This window comes from Cololabis saira, chromosome 7 (assembly GCF_033807715.1).
Source record: "Cololabis saira isolate AMF1-May2022 chromosome 7, fColSai1.1, whole genome shotgun sequence".
NCBI classification, from domain to species: domain Eukaryota; kingdom Metazoa; phylum Chordata; class Actinopteri; order Beloniformes; family Belonidae; genus Cololabis; species Cololabis saira.
The window spans coordinates 1,161,860-1,173,695 of NC_084593.1; the positions used below are offsets into that span (position 1 = coordinate 1,161,860).

The window sequence follows — 11,836 nt, forward strand, 5'->3', positions numbered from 1 at the left end:
GGCTGGAGCCCGGCCCCCGGCCGGCTGCAAGAGGACCAGGGACAGACAGGGATACGGCCTGGACGGGGGTCTGACCACCGAGGGCAAACTGCCTCACAAAAAAAGCAGGGAAGCAGAAACGGCTCATCGAAGCCAGCAGTTAAAAAACTGAAGGAAACGGGGACAGAAACTCTGCGTCTTCACCAACTTACTGAGACATCATCAAGATCTGACGTTTCATCCGTCATTAAGTTTACAAATGTGACGATACGTCAAGGCAGATCGGGTCGTTACTATCGGTTAGTTACAGAGTTGTTACCGGGACAACGGTGACCGTCTGGGAAAACACGTCCCAAGATGTTTTGGACACATTTTGGACACTAAAAGACCTATAATAATGATAATAATAATAATAATAATAATAATGATGATAATAATAATGATAATAATAATAAGAATGACTGCTGTCCTGGATACTAAAAAAGCTCACAATGGTTCCAGAAAGACAGAAAAACTAGAACTAGATCTGGTTGGTGATCAGGTTACACTGGAGGAGAGGGTTAACTGCAACTTCTTCCCACTGTTGCCATGGTTACAGATAACCGCGGTCAAAAGGAAAATATCACCGCGTCTAGACGCTTGTTTTTACCTTTTCTGTGTCGTGAGCCGATGAAAGAGATCAGATTATTGATCTGAGACCAGCTGTTATCTGGAGACCTGCGGACACACCGATGGAGTGATGGTCAAACACACAGTACTAATACAGTACTAGATTAAAGTATAACTATTACCTAATACTAGATTAAAGTACAACTATTACCTAATACTAGATTAAAGTACAACTGTAGCACCTAATACTAGATTAAAGTATAACTGTACTACCTTATACTAGATTAAAGTACAACTGTAATACCTAATACTAGATTAAAGTACAACTGTAATACCTAATACTAGATTAAAGTATAACTGTACTACCTTATACTAGATTAAAGTACAACTGTAATACCTAATACTAGATTAAAGTACAACTGTAATACCTTATACTAGATTAAAGTATAACTGTACTACCTTATACTAGATTAAAGTACAACTGTAATACCTAATACTAGATTAAAGTATAACTGTACTACCTTATACTAGATTAAAGTATAACTGTAATACCTAATACTAGATTAAAGTACAACTGTAGCACCTAATACTAGATTAAAGTACCATATTTTCACGACCATTCGGCACACCGTGTGAAAAGGCGCACCCTCATTTTTGAGTGTCATTTTTAGATTTAAAAACACACATACGGCGCACCGTCCCAAAAGGCGCAGTCTACAGACAAGGAGCTGCACACACGTGTGCCGCAAAACACACGTGTGTATTTTATTTCAGTTTTTACATTAATCAAACCCTTCAAAGTCCCGTCTTTCCCCGGCGCGGACCCCGTCTCTCCCCGGCACGGATCCCGTCTTTCCCCGGCACGGATCCCGTCTTTCCCCGGCACGGATCCCCCGTTTCCCCGGCGCGGACCCCGTCTCTCCCCGGCGCGGATCCCGTCTTTCCCCGGCGCGGATCCCGTCTTTCCCCGGCGCGGATCCCGTCTTTCCCCGGCGCGGACCCCGTTTGTCGGTGATGTGTCGGCTGCAGAATGAGTGGAAGCTCTCCATCTCTTCCATGTAATCTGCCGGGCGCTGCTGCTGCGCTGGCACCGTTTCATGAAGCGAAAGCACCAAGACAGACCTCCATGAAAATGTTCAATTTTAATTTCTTCCGCCAGCGCTACTGCTTTCAGTTTGAGGATGGTCTCATTCACGTCTGCAACTCACGGGTGCTTCACACGCCCCCTTCTCCCTTTACCGTTCTCATGGTGGCCGTCCACCTTACATTACCGTAATACAGGTAATAGATACGGCGCACCGTTTCATAGGGCACGTTTTTAAAAAGAAAAAAGAATTTTATGTGCGCCTTATGGTCGCGAAAATACGGTATAACTGTACTACCGCTGTACACCGATGGAGTGATGGTCAAACACACAGTACTAATACAGTACTAGATTAAAGTATAACTATTACCTAATACTAGATTAAACTACAACTGTAATACCTAATACTAGATTAAAGTATAACTGTACTACCTTATACTAGATTAAAGTACAACTGTAGCACCTAATACTAGATTAAAGTACAACTGTAATACCTAATACTAGATTAAAGTACAACTGTAATACCTAATACTAGATTAAAGTACAACTGTAATACCTAATACTAGATTAAAGTACAACTGTAATACCTAATACTAGATTAAAGTACAACTGTAATACCTAATACTAGATTAAAGTACAACTGTAATACCTTATACTAGATTAAAGTATAACTGTACTACCTTATACTAGATTAAAGTACAACTGTAATACCTAATACTAGATTAAAGTATAACTGTACTACCTAATACTAGATTAAAGTACAACTGTACTACCTTATACTAGATTAAAGTACAACTGTAATACCTAATACTAGATTAAAGTACAACTGTAGTACCTAATACTAGATTAAAGTACAACTGTAATACCTGATACTAGATTAAAGTACAACTGTACTACCTAATACTAGATTAAAGTACAACTGTAATACCTAATACTAGATTAAAGTACCATATTTTCACGACCATTCGGCACACCGTGTGAAAAGGCGCACCCTCATTTTTGAGTGTCATTTTTAGATTTAAAAACACACATACGGCGCACCGTCCCAAAAGGCGCAGTCTACAGACACGGAGCTGCACACACGCGTGCCGCAAAACACACGTGTGTATTTTATTTCAGTTTTTACATTAATCAAACCCTTCAAAGTCCCGTCTTTCCCCGGCGCGGACCCCGTCTCTCCCCGGCGCGGATCCCGTCTTTCCCCGGGAAGGATCCCGTCTTTCCCCGGCACGGATCCCGTCTTTCCCCGGCACGGATCCCCCGTTTCCCCGGCGCGGACCCCGTCTCTCCCCGGCGCGGATCCCGTCTTTCCCCGGCGCGGACCCCGTCTCTCCCCGGCGCGGACCCCGTCTCTCCCCGGCACGGATCCCGTCTTTCCCCGGCACGGATCCCATCTTTCCCCGGCACGGATCCCATCTTTCCCCGGCGCGGATCCCGTCTTTCCCCGGCACGGATCCCGTCTTTCCCCGGCGCGGATCCCGTCTTTCCCCGGCACGGATCCCGTCTTTCCCCGGCGCGGATCCCGTCTTTCCCCGGCACGGATCCCGTCTTTCCCCGGCGCGGATCCCGTCTTTCCCCGGCGCGGATCCCGTCTTTCCCCGGCGCGGATCCCGTCTTTCCCCGGCACGGATCCCGTCTTTCCCCGGCGCGGATCCCGTCTTTCCCCGACGCGGATCCCGTCTTTCCCCGGCGCGGACCCCGTTTGTCGGTGATGTGTCGGCTGCAGAATGAGTGGAAGCTCTCCATCTCTTCCATGTAATCTGCCGGGCGCTGCTGCTGCGCTGGCACCGTTTCATGAAGCGAAAGCACCAAGACAGACCTCCATGAAAATGTTCAATTTTAATTTCTTCCGCCAGCGCTACTGCTTTCAGTTTGAGGATGGTCTCATTCACGTCTGCAACTCACGGGTGCTTCACACGCCCCCTTCTCCCTTTACCGTTCTCATGGTGGCCGTCCACCTTACATTACCGTAATACAGGTAATAGATACGGCGCACCGTTTCATAGGGCACGTTTTTAAAAAGAAAAAAGAATTTTATGTGCGCCTTATGGTCGCGAAAATACGGTATAACTGTACTACCTTATACTAGATTAAAGTATAACTATTACCTAATACTAGATTAAACTACAACTGTAATACCTAATACTAGATTAAAGTATAACTGTAGCACCTAATACTAGATTAAAGTATAACTGTACTACCTTATACTAGATTAAAGTACAACTGTACTACCTAGTACTAGATTAAAGTACAACTGTACTACCTAGTACTAGATTAAAGTACAACTGTAATACCTAATACTAGATTAAAGTACAACTGTACTACCCAGTACTAGATTATTGGGTAGTAAATTATCTCTCAAGGGAACGAGGGGGAACCTGTTCTGGAACGGCTGCGTTCGTCTGTACAACCAGGCCGGCTCCGTAGCAAACGGACAATAACAATGTGTAATATCTGCCTCACAAACATCCTACCCAGGATTCCTACACATTTCCAAGGTAAAATTCAAGCACTTTCAAGGGTCATTTTCAAAATCTCCAAGCAGCTTAATCGCTGGGGTGAAATATCTACAGGAATATATTAACTCATAATTATTTTTTCCGCTTTTTATCACAATTATGTACATGGTATCGTGCTGTAAACATATAGTTATGTTTCATCTTACTGATTTTATTTCTCCTTGTAATAACTAAACTATACAGTCTGATCCCAATTTTGTGAAAGACACAGAATTATAATTTCAAGCACTTTTCAGGCCTTGAAAATACAACATTGATATCCAAGCACTTCCAAGGATTTCCAGCCCCGTAGGAACCTGATAACCTGATACCTGCCTTTTTCTGCAGTTTTCCTTTCTTTTCTCGTACTCAGTACTGGAGTTGAGGGGGGGATGAGGATAAAAACAGTCAAAATCATCCCTCCTTTCCATCCCTTATGTCATTTCATCAATGAATGTGGTTTTACTGCTATTTCAACATTTAGAGTCATCACCAGAAAAATAACACCAGAAAAATAACTTATTTGACAATTTTCACCTGTTTCAAGTAAATTTTCACTTGAAATAAGTAGAAAAATCTGCCAATGGGACAAGATTTATCTTCTCATTACTAGCAAAAAAAATTTGTTCCACTGGCAGATTTTTCTACTTATTTCAAGTGAAAATCTACTTGAAACAGGTGGAAATTGTTGTTTTTTCCAGTGATGAGTCTTGTTTTAAGTGTAATGAGATTATTTTACTAAAATGAGACATTTTAACTAGAAATAAGACAAATATTCTTGTTAAGATTGTGAGTTTTTGCAGTGATCCATGTTACTTATCCTGTGAAGGACAGAGTCATATTGATAAGTTCAGAAAAGTGTTTTTTATTGTTGTGTTTTGATGTATTTGATGTAAGCCCAGTGGATATTTAAAGCTTACAGAAGGCTGCATTTAACTGCTGCTATGTCATTCCTGCAGTATTTCTGCAGCTGTTTTGGTCACTGCTATTATTTGTAATATATTATATTATTTGTAATCAGCACAAATTATCTGTCCCCATATGATAAAATCCACCATCCCCCCCTGATTTAATTTTACAACTCCAGTACTGCTCGTACTGCACTATTATTTTTCATTCCAATGTATTTACCGTTTATATTTTGTAATTATACATGTTTTACTTTTCTACCCTCCCCTGCATGTGTGTGTTGAGTTACTGCTGCACAAAGTGAGTTTCCCCATTGAGAGAGAAATAAAGGATAATCTGATCTGAACCTGCTAGCCGTTAGCCCAGTTAGCTTAGCCTGCAGCACCTAATGATGCTAACGTGGATCAGCCAGAAACCTCCAGAAAAACACAGTTCCGGTCTCTTAGTTTTACGTCCAGCGGTGATTAATATAATAAACCCGCCTCGTTTAGAAACAAATATGAAGTGGTTTGTTAGTGCAGCAGCTGTTAGCATCAGCGGCTAGCGCCGCATGCTAGCGCAGGTCACCGCTGCGGCTACATCTGCGCATGCGCGGGTTCTACAACACATAACACGAAACTAAGCGTGAAAACAGTCTTACCGCAGCGTTTAGGGGCCTACAGAGTAGACCTGGAATATATCTGGATTATACCTGGAATATACTTCGATTATACCTGGAATAGACCAGGTTTAGACCTGGAATAGAGCTGGAATATTCCTGGATTATTCCTGCGGAGCTGCAGCGGCGACCTGGGTTCGGACGATCGGCCGGGAGGGAAGTCTCGCGATAATTCACCTGCTCCAACCCCCCTAGTCTCGCGATAGATGGTTTAGATGGTGCGCGCATTCTCTCACACACTCACTCACACACACACATACACACACACACACACACACACACACACACACACACACACACACACACACACACACACACACACACATATATATATGTATATATATATATATATATATATATATATATATATATATATATATATATATATATATATATATATATATATATATATATATATATATATATATATATATATATATATTTTTTTTTTTTTACCCTACTTGTAAATTTATAATGGTTTTAGCAAAACAGTCGGTCAATAAAGTTTATTGAAATGGGAGACGGATGGATAGATGGATAGATCCACCAGGGGGCAGCAGAGTCTGGCCTGATTGGCTGGACGGAGATGTGAGGGAATGTGAGGGAACTGGGATCGCTGGATTCAGAGTCCAGAGTGCTAACCATTACACCATGGGACCATAAAATCCAGAACCAACCGGGATCCAAACAAATTTCCAGAAGCAGGAAGGATGCAAACAAATTTCCTGGAAGAGCAAGTATCCAATCGAATATCCAGGACCAGCAAGTATCCAATCGAATTTCCAGGACCAGCAAGTATCCAATAAAATTTGAACAACCAGCAAGAATCTGAAAAAAATTTTCAGGAGGAAACATACTTTACTAGGCCAGATTGAAATTCAGGAAACGTCGAGGTCTCACCGAGATTTGAACTCGGATCACTGGATTCAGAGTCCAGAGTGCTAACCATTACACCATGGGACCATAAAATCGAGAACCAACCGGGATCGGAAAAAAATTCCAGAAGCAGGAGGGATACAAACAAATTTCCTGGATCAGCAAGTATCCAATCGAATATCCAGTACCAGCAAGTATCCAATAAAATATCCAGAACCAGCAAGTATCCAATCGAATTTCCAGTATCAGCAAGTATCCAATAAAATATCCAGAACCAGCAAGTATCCAATCGAATTTCCAGGATGAGCAAGTATCCAATCAAATATCCAGAACGAGTAGGTACCCAATCAAATATCCAGATCGAGCAAGTATCCAATCGAATTTCCAGGATCAGCAAGCATCCCATCAAATTTCCAGGAGGAACCAGAGATTTGAACTCAGAACGCTGGATTCAGAGTCCAGAGTGCTAACCATTACACCATGGGACCATAAAATCCAGAACCAAACGGGATCGAAAAAAATTTCCAGAAGCAGGAAGGATGCAAACAAATTTCCTGGATCATCAAGTAACCAATCGAATATACAGAACGAGCAAGTATCCAATCGAATTTTCAGAACGAGAAAGTATCCAATCGAATTTTCTGGATCAGCAAGTATCCAATCGAATTTTCTGGATCAGCAAGTATCCAATCGAATTTCCAGAACGAGCAAGTATCCAATCGAATTTTCAGGATCAGCAAGTATCCAATCGAATTTCCAGAACGAGCAAGTATCCAATCGAATTTCCAGGACCAGCAAGGATCCAAACCAGCAAGGAGCTAAACAATTTTCCAGGACAAGCAAGCATCCCTTCAAATTTCTAGGAGGAAAGATGGAAAGATACTTTACTAACCCAGATTAAAATTCAGGAAATGTCGAGGTCTCACCGAGATTTGAACTCAGATCGCTGGATTCAGAGTCCAGAGTGCTAACCATTACACCATGGGACCATAAAATCCAGAACCAAACGGGATCGAAAAAAATTTCCAGAAGCAGGAAGGATGCAAACAAATTTCCTGGATCATCAAGTATCCAATCGAATATACAGAACGAGCAAGTATCCAATCGAATTTTATGGATCAGCAAGTATCCAATCGAATTTCCAGAACGAGCAGGTATCCAATCGAATTTTCTGGATCAGCAAGTATCCGATCGAATTTCCAGAACGAGCAAGTATCCAATCGAATCTTCTGGATCAGCAAGTATCCAATCGAATTTCCAGAACGAGCAAGTACCCAATCGAATTTCCAGGACAAGCAAGTATCCAATCGAATTTCCAGGACAAGCAAGGATCCAAACCAGCAAGGAGCTAAACAATTTTCCAGGACAAGCAAGCATCCCTTCAAATTTCTAGGGCGAAACATGGAAAGATACTTTACTAACCCAGATTGAAATTCATGAAATGTCGAGGTCTCACCGAGATTTGAACTCGGATCGCTGGATTCAGAGTCCAGAGTGCTAACCATTACACCATGGGACCGTAAAATGCATAACCAACCGGGATCGAAAAAATTTCCAGAAACAGGAAAGATGCAAACAAATTTCCTGGATCAGCAAGTATCCAATCGAATTTGAACAACCAGCAAGGAGCTAAACAAATTTCCAGAAGCAGGAAGGGTACAAACAAATTTCCTGGATGAGCAAGTATCCAATCGAATTTGAACAAACAGCAAAGATCTAAACAAATTTCCATGATTAAACATGGAAAGATACTTTACTAACCCAGAATGAAATTCAGGAAATGTTGAGGTCTCACCGAGATTCGAACTCGGATCGCTGGATTCAGAGTCCAGAGTGCTAACCATTACACCATGGGACCATAAAATCCAGAACCAAACGGGATCGAAAAAAATTTCCAGAAGCAGGAAGGACGCAAACAAATTTCCTGGATCATCAAGTATCCAATCGAATATACAGAACGAGCAAGTATCCAATCGAATTTTCTGGATCAGCAAGTATCCAATCGAATTTCCAGAACGGGCAAGTATCCAATCGAATTTTCTGGATCAGCAAGTATCCAATCGAATTTCCAGAACGAGCAAGTACCCAATCGAATTTCCAGGAGGAACCAGAGATTTGAACTCAGAACGCTGGATTCAGAGTCCAGAGTGCTAACCATTACACCATGGGACCATAAAATCCAGAACCAAACGGGATCGAAAAAAATTTCCAGAAGCAGGAAGGATGCAAACAAATTTCCTGGATCATCAAGTAACCAATCGAATATACAGAACGAGCAAGTATCCAATCGAATTTTCAGAACGAGAAAGTATCCAATCGAATTTTCTGGATCAGCAAGTATCCAATCGAATTTTCTGGATCAGCAAGTATCCAATCGAATTTCCAGAACGAGCAAGTATCCAATCGAATTTTCAGGATCAGCAAGTATCCAATCGAATTTCCAGAACGAGCAAGTATCCAATCGAATTTCCAGGACCAGCAAGGATCCAAACCAGCAAGGAGCTAAACAATTTTCCAGGACAAGCAAGCATCCCTTCAAATTTCTAGGAGGAAAGATGGAAAGATACTTTACTAACCCAGATTAAAATTCAGGAAATGTCGAGGTCTCACCGAGATTTGAACTCAGATCGCTGGATTCAGAGTCCAGAGTGCTAACCATTACACCATGGGACCATAAAATCCAGAACCAAACGGGATCGAAAAAAATTTCCAGAAGCAGGAAGGATGCAAACAAATTTCCTGGATCATCAAGTATCCAATCGAATATACAGAACGAGCAAGTATCCAATCGAATTTTATGGATCAGCAAGTATCCAATCGAATTTCCAGAATGAGCAGGTATCCAATCGAATTTTCTGGATCAGCAAGTATCCGATCGAATTTCCAGAACGAGCAAGTATCCAATCGAATCTTCTGGATCAGCAAGTATCCAATCGAATTTCCAGAACGAGCAAGTACCCAATCGAATTTCCAGGACAAGCAAGTATCCAATCGAATTTCCAGGACAAGCAAGGATCCAAACCAGCAAGGAGCTAAACAATTTTCCAGGACAAGCAAGCATCCCTTCAAATTTCTAGGGCGAAACATGGAAAGATACTTTACTAACCCAGATTGAAATTCATGAAATGTCGAGGTCTCACCGAGATTTGAACTCGGATCGCTGGATTCAGAGTCCAGAGTGCTAACCATTACACCATGGGACCGTAAAATGCATAACCAACCGGGATCGAAAAAATTTCCAGAAACAGGAAAGATGCAAACAAATTTCCTGGATCAGCAAGTATCCAATCGAATTTGAACAACCAGCAAGGAGCTAAACAAATTTCCAGAAGCAGGAAGGGTACAAACAAATTTCCTGGATGAGCAAGTATCCAATCGAATTTGAACAAACAGCAAAGATCTAAACAAATTTCCATGATTAAACATGGAAAGATACTTTACTAACCCAGAATGAAATTCAGGAAATGTTGAGGTCTCACCGAGATTCGAACTCGGATCGCTGGATTCAGAGTCCAGAGTGCTAACCATTACACCATGGGACCATAAAATCCAGAACCAAACGGGATCGAAAAAAATTTCCAGAAGCAGGAAGGACGCAAACAAATTTCCTGGATCATCAAGTATCCAATCGAATATACAGAACGAGCAAGTATCCAATCGAATTTTCTGGATCAGCAAGTATCCAATCGAATTTCCAGAACGGGCAAGTATCCAATCGAATTTTCTGGATCAGCAAGTATCCAATCGAATTTCCAGAACGAGCAAGTACCCAATCGAATTTCCAGGACAAGCAAGTATCCAATCGAATTTCCAGGACCAGCAAGGATCCAAACCAGCAAGGAGCTAAACAATTTTCCAGGACAAGCAAGCATCCCTTCAAATTTCTAGGAAGAAACATGGAAAGATACTTTACTAACCCAGATTAAAATTCATGAAATGTCGAGGTCTCACCGAGATTTGAACTCGGATCGCTGGATTCAGAGTCCAGATTGCTAACCATTACACCATGGGACCGTAAAATGCAGAACCAACCGGGATCGAAAAAATTTCCAGAAGCAGGAAGGATGCAAACAAATTTCCTGGACTATCAAGTATCCAATCGAATATACAGAACGAGCAAGTATCCAATCGAATTTTCTGGATCAGCAAGTATCCAATCGAATTTCCAGAACGAGCAAGTATCCAATCGCATTTTCTGGATCAGCAAGTATCCAATCGAATTTCCAGAACGAGCAAGTATCCAATCGAATTTTCTTGATCAGCAAGTATCCAATCGAATTTCCAGAATGAGCAAGTATCCAATCGAATTTTCTGGATCAGCAAGTATCCAATCGAATTTCCAGAACGAGCAAGTACCCAATCGAATTTCCAGGACAAGCAAGTATCCAATCGAATTTCCAGAACGAGCAAGTATCCAATCGAATTTCCAGGACCAGCAAGGATCCAAACCAGCAAGGAGGTAAACAATTTTCCAGGACAAGCAAACATCCCTTCAAATTTCTAGGAGGAAAAATGGAAAGATACTTTACTAACCCAGATTAAAATTCAGGAAATGTCGAGGTCTCATTGAGATTTGAACTCAGATCGCTGGATTCAGAGCCCAGAGTGCTAACCACTACACCATGGGACCATAAAATCAGGAACCAAACGGGATTGAAAAAAATTTCCAGAAGCAGGAATGATTCAAACAAATTTCCTGGATCATCAAGTAACCAATCGAATATACAGAACGAGCAAGTATCCAATCGAATTTTCTGGATCAGCAAGTATCCAATCGAATTTCCAGAACGAGCAAGTATCCAATCGAATTTTCTGGATCAGCAAGTATCCAATTGAATTTTCTGGATCAGCAAGTATCCAATCAAATTTCCAGAACGAGCAAGTATCCAATCGAATTTTCAGGATTAGCAAGTTTCCAATCGAATTTCCAGAACGAGCAAGTATCCAATCGAATTTTCTGGATCAGCAAGTATCCGATCGAATTTCCAGAACGAGCAAGTATCCAATCAAATTTTCTGGATCAGCAAGTATCCAATCGAATTTCCAGAACGCGCAAGTACCCAATCGAATTTTCTGGATCAGCAAGTATCCAATCGAATTTCCAGAACGAGCAAGTATCCAATCAAATTTTCAGGATCAGCAAGTATCCAATCGAATTTCCAGAACGAGCAAGTATCCAATCGAATTTCCAGAACGAGCAAGTATCCAATCGAATTTTCTGGA

General features: G+C 41.6%; 1 protein-coding gene and 8 non-coding genes across 9 annotated transcripts in view; all 9 read right to left on the bottom strand.

Annotated features, from left to right (window-relative positions):
* Nucleotides 1–5,892, bottom strand: part of matr3l1.2 (matrin 3-like 1.2) — a 34,961-nt gene extending 29,069 nt beyond the window's left edge. Inside the window, exons 1-2 of the mRNA XM_061726476.1 lie at nucleotides 5,793–5,892; nucleotides 629–696 (exon numbers count right to left, since the gene is read on the bottom strand). The gene's annotated coding sequence lies outside the window, so the exon portion shown is untranslated. The remainder of the gene's footprint in view (nucleotides 1–628; nucleotides 697–5,792) is intronic.
* A 736-nt stretch (nucleotides 5,893–6,628) lies between these two features.
* trnaq-cug (transfer RNA glutamine (anticodon CUG)) lies at nucleotides 6,629–6,700 on the bottom strand. The gene has a single exon. It is a non-coding gene; the product is annotated as a tRNA-Gln (tRNA).
* Nucleotides 6,701–7,530: 830 nt separating this feature from the next.
* Nucleotides 7,531–7,602, bottom strand: trnaq-cug (transfer RNA glutamine (anticodon CUG)). Its single transcript has one exon. It is a non-coding gene; the product is annotated as a tRNA-Gln (tRNA).
* A 458-nt stretch (nucleotides 7,603–8,060) lies between these two features.
* trnaq-cug (transfer RNA glutamine (anticodon CUG)) lies at nucleotides 8,061–8,132 on the bottom strand. Its single transcript has one exon. It is a non-coding gene; the product is annotated as a tRNA-Gln (tRNA).
* A 267-nt stretch (nucleotides 8,133–8,399) lies between these two features.
* Nucleotides 8,400–8,471, bottom strand: trnaq-cug (transfer RNA glutamine (anticodon CUG)). The gene has a single exon. It is a non-coding gene; the product is annotated as a tRNA-Gln (tRNA).
* Nucleotides 8,472–9,214: 743 nt separating this feature from the next.
* On the bottom strand, nucleotides 9,215–9,286 carry trnaq-cug (transfer RNA glutamine (anticodon CUG)). Its single transcript has one exon. It is a non-coding gene; the product is annotated as a tRNA-Gln (tRNA).
* Nucleotides 9,287–9,744: 458 nt separating this feature from the next.
* On the bottom strand, nucleotides 9,745–9,816 carry trnaq-cug (transfer RNA glutamine (anticodon CUG)). The gene has a single exon. It is a non-coding gene; the product is annotated as a tRNA-Gln (tRNA).
* Nucleotides 9,817–10,083: 267 nt separating this feature from the next.
* trnaq-cug (transfer RNA glutamine (anticodon CUG)) lies at nucleotides 10,084–10,155 on the bottom strand. The gene has a single exon. It is a non-coding gene; the product is annotated as a tRNA-Gln (tRNA).
* A 400-nt stretch (nucleotides 10,156–10,555) lies between these two features.
* trnaq-cug (transfer RNA glutamine (anticodon CUG)) lies at nucleotides 10,556–10,627 on the bottom strand. Its single transcript has one exon. It is a non-coding gene; the product is annotated as a tRNA-Gln (tRNA).
* Nucleotides 10,628–11,836: the final 1,209 nt, after the last annotated feature.